The sequence below is a fragment of the Camellia sinensis genome, chromosome 11, assembly GCF_055761805.1.
Source record: "Camellia sinensis isolate YWXY chromosome 11, ASM5576180v1, whole genome shotgun sequence".
Classification (NCBI taxonomy): Eukaryota; Viridiplantae; Streptophyta; class Magnoliopsida; order Ericales; family Theaceae; genus Camellia; species Camellia sinensis.
This window is the reverse complement of record NC_138971.1, coordinates 8,819,308-8,833,485: the sequence shown is the minus strand read 5'-3', so window position 1 is coordinate 8,833,485 and position 14,178 is coordinate 8,819,308. Positions and strand designations below refer to the sequence as shown.

At 34.1% G+C, this 14,178-nt stretch overlaps 1 pseudogene; it reads right to left on the bottom strand.

Moving 5' to 3' along the window:
• Positions 1-5,715: 5,715 nt before the first annotated feature.
• Positions 5,716-7,549, bottom strand: LOC145803063 (pentatricopeptide repeat-containing protein At5g08305 pseudogene; annotated as a pseudogene).
• Positions 7,550-14,178: the final 6,629 nt, after the last annotated feature.

Below are 14,178 nucleotides of genomic sequence, written 5' to 3'. Positions count from 1 at the left end.
TATATTGGGATGTAAATGCTTATGGTGTATTGAGAGGTACGATGGGGATTATGATTTGCATTTGGGGTTATATTTTCAAAACGGTTGTTTAAGTGGGATTATTTTATATTAACATGAGAAGTTTTATCAAAGAAAGAATGAGGTTTTAAAACATTTTCTTTTGGATGTAATGATGGGAATGTAAAAGAGAAGAAATGGTTTTATACTGAATTGTGTTAAGAGGATTGTTTTGAGATAAACACAGTTATATGTGTATATTTTGGCTATGAAATGTCACACTACTTATATGGTATGTCTTGATGCATTCATGATCATTTTTATCTTTATGTTGTGATTGGTTAGAATATTTGGGATCTTCACTGGGCTTAGTGCTTATCCCAAGGGTTGATAAACTTTTTAAGGTATAAGGCTGGAGGAATCGCGTATGACTTAAAGTCTTTAAATTGTTGGCCACGGGGCCCTTTACTTATTGGCCATGTGCCATGTACTGTATAATGGCAAATTCCTTTTGTTGTATTTATTGTTATTCAATGTAAGCCTAAGGGCATTGTACCATGTTTTATTTATATCATCATTGTTGCCGTGAGAGAATGTTATTATTTATTCTGGTTCATGTTCTCAACTAAATGGAACTATTATAATGGATTCGGTAATGGATTCGAATAATAAAAGTTAGGGTGTGACAATCTATTCATCAATCCCACGGCCCGCTCAATTCGTATATGCCAAATTGGTAGACGAATGCGGATTAATTTTTTTCAATTCTCCAAATTTCAGACCGACAACGAATGAGATGCCACTTGACCCAACCCGATCCGCAATCACTCCTAACTAGAATATAAAAATAATAGTAGCCTAATAGGTTCATTTGTTAGCTATGCCTTTTAATTTGTTGCTTTTGAAATTTTGCCTTCGGAGTTAGCAATTGTTATCTATAAGTCTCTTTTGGGAAGGTAAAAGAAATTTAACTTATGGAATTATTGGAAAGGAGGAGTAGGTGAAGAAGAGGATTGGGCATAGCTTGACAGCCGACGAAGGAGAAGTCTGAGTAGATATAATCGGTGAACGGAGGAGGAGAAAGGGAAAAGCCTGCTTGTTTGTTTTTTTACCTTAATTAAAACCACATCGTTTGGAATCATTTAGGAAAATCCTAGAGAATCAACTCTACTATATTTATGTACCCATTAATTTCTTACTAAAAAAACACTTGATTATGAAACCTCAACTGCCCATCAATGTTTAGCCTAAAAAAAAAAGAATTATCCATTAATCAGGTGGGCTCCTGTGTATATATCTTTGGTATATCATACAAAGACCACCAGATGACTATAGGAAACATTTACTCTGTTTGGTTTCCATTTCTAGAATTTATTTTTCAAAAAATTTAATTTTTCGTTTTTCGTATATTTTTATTTTCACTAATTTTTTTAAATATTTTAAGTAATTTTTATTTTTATTTTTAGACACACTTAACATAAATACACTTAAAAAGTATAATATTTAAGAAAAAAAATCTTTAAAAAATTTACTGAACACCAAAAATATAAAAAAAAAACAAAAATTCGATACATTTTTTATATTTTTGTATATTTATTAATTTCTTAAAATATTTTTTTACAAATATTTTACTATCTAGATACATTTAAATAAGGTGAATCTAAAATTTTTTTTTAAAAATTGCTTAAAATTTAAAAACATTCTCTAAAAAAAAAACACGAAAAATAAAATATTCAATTTTCAGAAAATTAAATTGAAAAAATTGAAACCAAACACACTAATTTCTTTTCCTTTTCATTTATTATGGTTTGAATGTTCAGTTTTCTTTTCCAAAATATAGGGACTTTGTTCGCTTTAAGAAATTGTCTTATTTCTCTATTTCATGCCCATGCACTTAGAAAATTCTATTTTTTTTTTAATTTTCTTTGTTTTTTTTGTTTTCAATTAATTTTTTTAACATTTTAAGCAAATTTTTTTTAAAATTTTTTTTAGACATACCTAACATAAATACATTTAAAAAGTATAATATTTGCAAAAAAAATCTTCAAAAAATTCATTAAATATCAAAATAAAAAAAAATTTAAATACATTTTTCTTATTTTTGTGTATTTATTATTTTTTAAAATATTTTTTTACAAATATTTTATTATTTAGATACATCTAAGTAAGGTGTATCTAAAAAAATAAAAATAAAAAATTGCTTAAAATTTTAAAAAATTTCACTAAAAATAAAAAAAAAATCGAAAAACAAAAAACTCAATTTTCAGAAAACTAAAACCAAACACACTTGATAGTATAAAACAGCTAATCTACAAGTTATCATTGTACTCATGTTTAGCTTAGATTCAAATAAACCCTATGGTATACAGAAAAAATAAAAAATAAAAAAAAATCCACTGCTCAAATGCTAAATAATGTTGTGAGGACATTTTTTAATACTAAGGTTAACTGAAAAGGTGTATTAAAATTATATTAAAAAATTTATTAAATTTAGTAAAAAATGTCTTGTTTTCTTTAATTTTTAACACACACAAACATATATATATATATATATATATTACGTTCCAAGGACACCTATAAATAAGACTCAAATCACAATTTTTTTTTTCTTTTAAAAATAAAAAAACTATTCAATAAAATATTATGACTTTTCACTAGGGATGACAGTTTGAACTCGGCCTGACGGGGACCTGACCCCTCGACCTCGATTTGAGCGATTTTTTCCTGAAAAATATTTCCAACGGAGAGGGGATGGTATTCAAAAATCAATCCCCGATCAGTTTCCGACTGGGGATGGGAATAAGTGTTCCAACCCATATTCGGCCCGTCCCTAGCCCCGTCCCCATTTGTCCCCGAAGTGAAATTACTATTTTGTCCCTATATACATATAAACCAAACCCTCATATCCCTTATCTCTGTCTTAGACCACGTCTCTCATCTCTCTTTCCCTCACTCAGATTTTTCTCTCGTTCTCTCACTTCTTATCATCATCATTATCATCATCATCTAGAACCGATCGAACAGATCCGCCGATCCTCCACCACCACCGCCTCTGCCACCATGGCTTCCTCTTCGACTCCCCAATGCCGCCACCTCACTCTCACATTCGCTGAAAAAGTAGTTGCAGCACACTGCCTGTCCCTCGTCGCAGATTTCGACATCACTCATTGCTTTCTCCGTCGTAGCACCGCCTTTGTCCGGCCTCTGCTGCAGCTCCAGTGGATGATTTGGATTTCGATTTGACCCAGACGACGGCATACGACTTGAGCCGACCGATGCGCCAGTTGATCTGTGAGGATAACTTAGATCTATATGTGTGATGTTGATTGTTGATGATGATGATAGATACATATGTGTGTGTGTGTAATGAACAATTTCAAATCTCTCTCGCTTTTTTTTTTCCAAGTTATTGTTGATGATGATAGATACATATATGTGTGTGTGTGTGTAATGAACAATTTCATATATATATATATATATGTATTTTAAGTTGTTGATGATGAAATATACTGAAAACAATAGATTAATTTTTTTTTTTTGTTGTTTTTGTGTTGAACAAAATTATTAAAAAAAACAAACAAACAAACAAACAAACAAGTCGGAGATTTTCGGGGTCGGGGAAACTTGATCCTTGTTAGGGGGCGGGGGCGGGGGGTGATGGCGTCCCCGCTGGGGATCGGGGTGGGGACGGAAATTTTTTTGCCTTCGGGGATCGGAGACGGAGAGTGTAATCCCCAGCCTCGCCCCGGCCCGTTTCCATTCCTGCTTTTCACACAATTTTTTTACACTGAAAATACAAAATTACCTATAAAAAGAAATTCACAGATGCTCATATTACCGCTTGGTTTTCACAGAACCCCAGTTAAATGGCAGAAAAAAGAGGGTGAACTTTGTGCTCAAATCATCTTTTCATCTTCTAGCTTGTAAAAAAATAAAAATAAAATCAATAAATGCTATGGTAAAAGGAAAAAAAATCTCTATGATTGTCTTGCAAATCTCTACAAAAAGTATATATGTGTACAATAAATATAATGATATACGTGTGTATATATATATATATATATCATTAAATGAACCTTTCCACTAATTATCTCTTAATTCATTTATATTGATTTCCCATATTAATTCCATGTTCCACAACTTCTAGTATAATTACTGTAGCATATCAAGGATTCATATAAGTTTTGAAATCAATAAGTGATGTCTATTGCCAATTCCTACTCAAATAAGCTGATCTCCTTTTGTTCTATTACCCAAAGGATACACAATCAAGCTTTTGGTGTAACTTGGTAGATAAGTTCTCACGTTACTCTCTCTACTTTTTTACATATTTTTTTGTAAAAAGTAAAAAAATTACTAAAATAACTTGTTCTCAAACGAGGCCTAAGTTATTTAATTTTTTAAACTTATTTGTGACCAAAAAAAAAAAAAAAAAAAGAGAGTGAAATTTTCTTATGTAATAATTTATATATATATATTTAACTTATTTGAAACTGTTAAATAGTAGAAAAAAATTGTGACTTCAATTTTGTTTTAATTATAATTTTTGAAGGCATTCTAGATATTTATGTAACAAAAAAGTTATGCAATAATTTATTACCGGTTCAATTTCTTTTACAGATTATAAAAAGTTGCAACAAACTTATTTATAATTTATTTTAATTCTTTTAAACTAATGATCTCACAAGTTATAATGATAAAAGCTAATTTATATGTGATACCAAATGGGCTTAATAATGCTTAAAATAAAAAATATGATAAGATGCTAATGTATTACATATAGCTACAATGAAACAGATAAATCATCCAACATCACAAAATCAGAACTAAAAACTAAAGTGGCATAGCAAAATGAGTCAAACTATTCAAACTCGACTTTTTAAAATTTTGTTTGAAATTAACTTGTTATACAAACGTATTTTAAAAGTCATTAAATTTTTAAGTCAAATTAGAATAATTTATTATTTCGCTCTTCCAGCATATATCTACTTAAATTATTTTTTTTGATTAAGCTTAACTTGTATTTGAATAACCTACTACTCGACTTGTTTGCAGACAAAAACCTAAACTGCTAAGATAACAAATCTGAATATCTTTTAGCAAAAAAAAGTGGAAAAATAATAAAAGAAATACAAACTAGAATAAAAGAAATTAATAACTACAATACCTTAACATACTAATGATTTACTAATCAATTTATAATCTCAAATTATTAACCACAATACATCTCCTAAAAATAGAAATAGAATAAAAGAAACAACTAATATCCCACTTCTGATATATGATCAAGAACTTGTTCATAGAAAACTCAAAACATTAATCTGTGTGCGTAGCCATTAATCAACTGCAAGATACTTAAGACTAAATAAGTAGATATTTGGTAAAAAATAGAGAAAAGAAAAAAAATATATATATTATTTTCATTTAAAAAAATATCCTTTCTAATATGTTAATGAAAATTTTTAACAATACAGATTTACCATAGATAAGTACGATTACTTTTTTCAAAATTGCTAAAGAATTTAAGTATTCATATATAATATGTATCGTATCATGTGTCATGTCATACATGTATCATATCGATTTCTCTTAAAAAATATATTTAGAAAAATCAAATTGTAAAATATGTATTAAAACACTCCCATCTAATTCCTTAAAACTCATCCAAGATCAAAATTTCTTACTGCATAAAGAAAACCTCCTAGGACACAAGTAACGTAAATTTCGAGCATAATCACAGCACTATAGTGGATGAATGTGAGTCACAAAACTCCATTACCATATAACTCTTGTTCTACAGTTTCAAAATCAGCATCAAATTTCATTTGTTCTACAACAATGGTTAACATCATATAGATTTGTTCTGATTCTTGATGAGTTTTATCATGCGCTATGAATCTGTGAAGAATTCCACATACCTCAACAAAGCTAAAACCAGGGGACTTCTTCACCCCTCTCCTTTCCATGTCTTCTCTCATCATTCTTGCTTTGTCCCAACGCATGATCGCTGCATAAGCATTTGATAAACCGATATATCTACCATCGTGTTGCGGCTCCAACTCAATGAGCTTCCTCCCCACTATTTCCGCGAGGTCTAATTTTCTATGGCTCATACACCCGTTAAACAATGCACCTAACATTGAAGCTGTTGGTTTCATTGGTATTTGACTCAAGAATTGGCATGCCTCGGTTAATTGACCTGCACGAGCTAGAACATCCACCATACAAGCGTAATGCTCGCTTTTAGGTGTCAATGCCATGCTTATTAAGAGACTCGAAGAAAAACCAAGCTTCCTTCACTAACCCTCCATGAGCACAAGCACTCAACAAGCACAAGTACGTGATTTCGTCAGGAGTGATCCCCGCAATCTGCATTTCTGTAAACATATCAAGTGATTCAAACACAAACCCGTGAGTGGCAAGTCCTCCAATCATTGCATTCCAAATTAACACATCAGTTTGATCCATGGAAACCCCACGAAAAACAACTAGAGCCTCCTCTATTGCTCAGGATTTGGTGTACATGTCCACAAGTGAGGTACGCAACACGAGTTAATGACAAGGCATTGTTGATCATGTAACGATGCATCGTCCTCCCATGCTCAAGAGCACCTAAATGTGCACAAGCACACAAAACACTCACCATGGTCACCTCATTGGCCTTGGGCCCGACGACTCGCATTCTTTCGAAAATTGCCAATGCCTCACCATATTGCCCGTCCTTGACATACCCGTCAATCAAAGAGCTCCATGAAACCACATCTCTCTCCGGCATTAATTCAAACACTTCCCAGGCCAAACTTATATCCCCACACTTTGCATACCCATCCAACATTGCATTCCAAGAAACCAAATTCTTATTGGGCATTTCATCAAACACTTGGCGTGCACACACTATATTCCCACCCGAAGCATACATATGAATCAAAGAATTCTGAACAAACCTATCAGATTCCAAACCAGTTTTCGCAATGCGGCCATGGATAGCCACTCCAAGATTAAGATCCGACAGTCGCGCAGATGCCTTAGCAAGAAATGGGTATGTGAGATAGTCCGGTGAGATCCCAATTCGCAACATTTCGACGAAAATTGATATCGATTTGATTGGGTTTTTGGTTTTTGAGTAACCCCTTATGATTGTATTCCAGTCGAAGATTGTTGGATTGTGGAGATGTCGAAAAATCCAATGAGAGTAGGCAAGAATCGAAGGACGCAGCGAAAGACAGAATTCTTGAAGCAAATGGGTCGTCTTGGGTGAGGCCAAAGGCGATCACCAGAGCATGAATTTGCTTGAGGTGAGAGATTGACTTGCATTTGTCAAGCAATGCGATTAGAGTCTGACTCAGATTGACATTTTTGCTTAACAGTGAAGCATTCAACATTTACGAGAAGAAGCTGAGTTTGTGTGGCAGTTTCAAAGAAAAATAAGGGATTTTGCTTCGGTAGAGAGAGGGAGTCTGTCAAACACACACAAAAAAAGGTTCTTTATTTGGAGGGAAGATTGTAAGGAAGGGTCTGTTTGGAGGCTATTTAGCCTTTCTACAGTACGTTTTTATTTATTTTTTAAATTAGTTTAAAATTAAACAAATGGTACATGAACAAAATTTATTGGGTGAATTACACTAACCTCCTTACTGTTGCTAAATGCCTATTTTCTTCCTAGGACACCATTTCTTTAATTATAATTTTATCCAAATAGCAAATTACAAATTTATTCGCCCTAATTTCTCAAATCTTAAATCTAACCCTAATCGTAACCCATTTCACATCAACTTTGGCCGACAACTTATGTTGTCATTACCAGCACTACCTCTAGTCACCATAATTCTCACCCACATTCACCAACCACCAGTAGTGCCATTACCCTTGCCACTTTTACATCATTCTCTATCACCTTTCAGATTTCAGTGACCCTTCTTAGTTCATCTCCATCTATTCCTATCTCCACCTACTACGATGTCACGTACAAACACACACACATACGTACATACATGCATACTCTCTCTCTCTCTCTCTCAACCACAAAAAGTCAGCAATGGTGATGACACAATCTTTGTGCGATCATCAAGATTGCAACACAGCTTATGATTTCCCCATATTTGGTTTGGCATTCTTGGTTTGCTTTTCGTGCTCCTTTTAGATACGATTAGCCCTACAGTTCGGACTATTGTGATTTTGACTTTGTTTTCACAAGTGCAATGTGAAATAGATAAACACAAATGAGTCAAAATCCGACAAATCTTTTGGAAAATCGATTTAAATTAAAAATTTCAAAAATTGACTACATTGCCAAATTTCAGAGTTGCTACCTAAATATTTTTGAGAAATCTAGGAAACTCGTGACTCGTGTTAAAGGCCACTAATCCGTCATCATCAAAGTGTCTCGGCTCGAGAACTTAGGTATGTGAGGGAAATGTTATGAATTAAGCACCCCATTCACCCGATCAAAAATCGGCCTCTACTAATCATGATGTGATTCTTATTTACATTATATGCTCTTGTTTCGATTATTTATGCTATTTTTACTAGTTGATGCACACAAGTATAGACCCATTCACAAAAGTTGGAATGCATTGATTTTATGTTTGTTTTGAAAAAGTGTTCTGTATACATGTCACTTGAAAAATCGAGCTCGTATTTACATTAATCAAATTATTCCAACCTAAGTAAAAAAAAGCCTTCATCCATCTACATTCAAACATATATATCACTTAAGCACTTAGCCTCATGGAAAACATGCTCAATATGGCAATACAAACATACATGCAATATGTTAAAGCGAAAACACTTACCCCAAGTAGCCGAGGCGAGCCAAAAGAGAGGAAATAGTTAGAAAAAATACATGATCGTAACAATGCAAATGACTAATGCAACATATGCAAAATGCAACTAATAGGTTCGATTTATTTAACATGGCTAGGGGTGAGCAGCGGATATACCGATCCGCCAAAACCGACCGAACCGAACCGATCCGCCGCATTTCGGACGGATGCGTGATGTCAAGCGGACGGTTGCGGATTGATTTTCTCCAATCCGCCAATTTGGCGGACAGATGGCGGATTTGAGGTTCCTTTGGCCGCAACCGAACCGCCAAACCGCGAGTACCCTTAGTAATTTATAAGACTTCGTGTTTTCAATTTGTTTGAATATTTTGTTTGTGTTTTCAATTGAAAAGAGTTCAAATATTCTGTTAAAAAAAGTTTTTAACTTGAATATATTTTTTGAATTGAAAAAAATAAACATATTATTTATTTATATTTTTTGGTTTTTAAATCTAACTCTAAAAGTAATAAATATAAAATATAATATATGTTGGTTGGCTTTTGTTTTCAAAAACATATATTAATGTAACAATACAGAGACATACAATCTCTACTATTGCTTTGTTCTTGGTTTTGGTGGTTTGCATTGTTTTTATATTTTAAGAATCACAGATTGTAATATTTTATGTGGATGAGCCATGTTGTGATTGTAATATGTGGATGAGGCATGCAGTGATTGTGATATTCTAAAGTTTCAAACTTTCTTTCTTTTGGATGAGACATGCAGTAATTGTAATACTTTTTTAAGTCATTAACTGTAATACTTTCTTTTTTTTTTTTTTTTTTTTTGAGGAAGTGCGCAAGTTGAATTATGTTGAAAATTTATAAAATTTCAAACTGCCAAACCGATTCGCATCCATCCGCCAAACCGTCAATCCGCTCAATCCACATCTGCCGGATTGGCGGACGGATGCGGATTGATTTTCTCCAATCCGCCAATCTGGTGAACAGATGGCGGATTGGAGGTTTCGTGGCCGCAACCGACCCGCGCCCACCCCTAAACATGGCATATGAATCAATTTGATAGTATGCGGTGAAACAAGTATTCACATAATTAATGTACGACTAAAAAGCTAGAATGATGTACTGAACCCAATGCATGCAAAACATATGGATGCAAATCATGGAAAATACTAAATGAAACTTGATACTACATGCAATCCATCATAAGTAAGTAAATAAGGGAGAAAAAAATGGGGATTGAAAGATATACATAATATTACAATTTCGCTCTCGCGCAGGAGGGTCTGAATAAATGTCCTAGCTAATTACCAAATTAACAAACTATTACATTACCAAAGAAATGAATTAACTGAACTAGCTAATTATTACAAATTAGGATTAAACTAACTAATTAATTACAACACGAATTAACTAAACTATTACAAGTTCAAAGGAATATTAACTAAGAGCTATGTAAACTAATTAAACTCGAGTGGGGGTTAAGAACCACATGTGCCAATGAGAACGTCTTTCCAGAAACGCCTTTGTTTTACTACCATAACTGTTTTGTCTGCAAAAAATACTTCTGTTTTTGCCTCAGCTTCTGCTCTGTTTTGCAGGAAAATGACACTGCTTGGCTGAAAAGAGGTGGCCGGCCGGCTAGGGAAAGTGGTTGGCCAGATTCCAAGGGTGGCCAGCCGGCCACTAATTTTGATACTGCCCTGCAGCATCAGAAAAGAAACAGAGCAGAAACAAAGTGTTTCCAGGGGATGTTTATCCTCTCTGCCTTTCCCTATCATGAAATAGATCAAAGGAGGGACAAAATTGGTTCACAAATCATCAATTGCCGCAAGGTTGTTGCATGATGATCTATGACTCGATTGGACAAAGGCTCAATAAGTGAAAATAAAAGACCAACAAAATCTCCTCTCAATCATTGAATTGATCAAGGGAAGTGGTTGACATTGATTCTTGAACCATTATTATCAGCAAAAGGTATGAAATGACTCAAGACTCAATGGGTTCAATTAATGTCCGATTGAACCCAACTTGATTTTATTATCTTGTACCATTTTAGTCTAATTTTATTGCCTCCTTTACTTACCTTTCCATTCATTAGTCATTTTAGTCCAAGAATGAGAATTAAGTCTACTAAATGGAGAGAAGTGTCAAACAAGAAGTTGTTTTGGGCATAAGAGAGATGTAATGCCATGGTAATGAACCTTCGAACAAGATTAAACCATTAAGCATGAAAGGGTCTTTTTCTCAAGCTTAAACAACACTCGTTTGAAACAACTCTCAAATAAATAAATAAAAGCCAAGAAAGGAAGGAGAGTGCAGAGATGATTATGTGTGAACATATATAGGAAAAACATAAAATAAATGTTATCAACTCAAATAGGTTGGTGTCTAAGGTCTAAACTATCAAACCCACGAGGACTACTACACTACAAGCATACTATATAAAGCATAAATGAAATAAACACACTAAAATAGTCTTAAAACTCACCAAAACAATGCTGGAATTTACATGGAAAGGCTAAAAAAAAGTAAGCTACAATAATGGAGAAATGAAGCTAGTAAGCAAGCCTAAGAAGGGGTGGCTAACCCCTCTACTTTTTGAACCTCAAAACCACATTTTTAGCTTCTGAAAAACTCTGAAAAACAGTAGTAGAAAGTTGGAAAAAAATTGAGAAAGAAATGGAAAACACAAGGGAAAAAGCTTAAAAAATAAGGTTCAAAGAAGGGTGGTTAACCCCTCCACTTTTGAGAGCTTTAAGCCAAAAGTTCCAGCCCATAAAAACAGTGTAAAAACAATACACAAATAGTAAGAAAAGAGAGAAAAGTAGTGTAGAGATGCTCAAAATTATACCTCTTGAAGAGAGGTAACTCCTTTGTTGACAAACCAATAAGTTCTCACTCTCAATGGCTGAGATTTGAGCTCAAGAACCTCAGCAAGAAGAGCTAAATTTTTGTTTAGGAAGTGTAGAGAGAGAGAGTGTAGGTTGCAAGATAAAGAGAGAGAGTGTTTTACAAGTTTTGGTCCTGTAGGAATTTTTTCTCACCTAAAATCAAGAGGGGTAGGCTTGTATTTGTAGAAAAACAACTTCTCCAGTCGGAAATATCTATATAGAGACAGCTGGTGCAAGGCATGCACATGGAGGAGATAACTGGTAGCAAAATATCTGCCTGTCGGGACACTTGGCAGGCCGGCTAGGTAGGGGACGGGCGGCTACCAAAAATTGGCCGACCAGCCACAAAAATATACTCTCAAGCCCGCCTTCAAATGGGTATATCTCTCTTATCCAGTATCGGTTTTAAGTGATTCTTGAGTCTAAATTAAAACCCTGGAAGTCTAATTTCCCATGGTTGTGGTCTAACATCTAAATTCTAAGTGTACAAAGAGATATGCTTAATTTAGTGAAGGATGCTCATTTCTTTCTTAACAGATTGATGCCTAACTTCAAACGGGCATATCTCCCTTATCCGGGCTCGGTTTTTGGTGATTCTTGAGTCCAAATTAAAGCCCCAGAAGTCTAATTTCCAATGGTAGTGGCCTCACATTAAATTCTAAGTGTACAACCTAATTTAATGAAGGTTGCTCATTTCTTTCTTAACGGTTTGATGCTTAACCTTTTCCCTAACAAGTTTTCTTCCCTCTCCTCCTATTTCCTCCAACTCCAAACCTATAAATAAGATGTTTTTAAAGATTTTTCAAAGAGTTCACATCTCTTTCATTTATTTCCACTTTGTCTTTACTCAGTTTACCAAAAAGTGCAATATTTTAAATGAAATGCGAGCCTCAGAATATAGTAGAAACATTTGGAATTTTTTTTTTTTTTGAAAAAGAGGGTTTTTACGATCTAAAATAGTTTTGGTCAAAATGGGGTGTAGTGTTGGAATTAGAAGGTCAAAAATTGAAGCCTTTTGCTGAAGAATTTGAACGATTGTACAGTGTAACTTCCATCATAGAGTGTTCAACCTGAGGTGCCCAAGTCTTATGGGCAATCAAAAATAGGGTGTCTATGCCACCGCATTTGTTCAGTGATTTACACCCAATCTTCCATCGTTTGTTTGGTACTGGTTTTCCGAACTAGGCGATACAATTTCAAATGAAGAGAAATCAAACATGAGCATGGTGAGAGAGGGCCTTCGGGTATTTATGTGGGAGACGATGATGGAAAATGATTGAGATTAGTGAAAGGAGAGATTTGGGTGAAGGATCATCGATAAGAGGAATGGAAGGAAAATAGAGCCAAAAAAGTGGGTTGTTGGAGGAGCAGAGCCACCGGGGGGAAGGGGGACTGAAGAGGGTCTTTAGTAGATAAAGGGGGTTAGAGAAGGGTTGCTGGTGAGGATGAAAGGTTGCAATTTTGGTAGGGGTGGGGTTGTCAGTGGAAAAGTTTAGGGGTAATTCTATTTCCACACACTATATACTCTTTGTGCACATACTTAATGAATCTTTTTTTTATTACAGTTTTGTCCAAAAATAAAATTATCAAAATAACCTTTTCTTCTTCATTTAAAACCTTAATTCCTAAGCTGTAATCCCCCACCACTCCTTTGGCGGCAACCTCGACTACTTTTTCTGTAGTGCCATCTTTCCCAACTTTGTATTCGATGTTATCCTCTTTAACCTCTTCACGGAATGACTTCATATGTATGGCAGATAGGGCGGTGTAAATATGTGGGTCACGGTGCCTAGGGTTTATAAAGAAATAGTAGATAGTGAAACTAGACACTATGAAGTAAATGGATTGGTAATGGCAGCCGGCGATGGTAGGAGGATGAGTGGAGGTGGCGGTACAATTTTTCAGTAGAGGAGATGGTGGTTGGTCATCAATAAATGAAGAAGATAAGGATTAGGAGGCTAGGGTTAGGGTTTAAATGATGAAGAAGATGAGGGTATTTTTGGTAGGGTAGGATGTGCACTGAGGAAACCATAAGATTTTAAATTCATTAAGTACGTGTCTAGAGAAAAGATGTGTACTGAGAGGATTTAGTGTGTGTAAATAGAATTACCCTAGCAATTTGGTGGTGGAGGTTCAAAAAAGTGGGGGGTCTTAAGAAGAAATCCAGGTGCATTCATCAGCACTATTTTAAATTTGAAAAAATATATACAGTTAGTGTAATACTTTTGACATAATTACACTAGTCACATTTGAAGTTTAATTCACATCACACTTACACCTTTTTTTTTATATTATTTTTGTTATCACTAATTCATTATTGGTATGGGTGAAGAAATGATATTGTCTTCTCTTTTTTACTAAAATTTATATTTTTCTTTTTTTTTCTTCTTCTTCCGATGAACCCACCATCGGTGTTAGTTTTGATTGTTTTAACTTTACTAAAATAGAGATCAATATAATTATATCAAACTTGTAAACTAACTATAGTTTTCTCCAATTTTAGG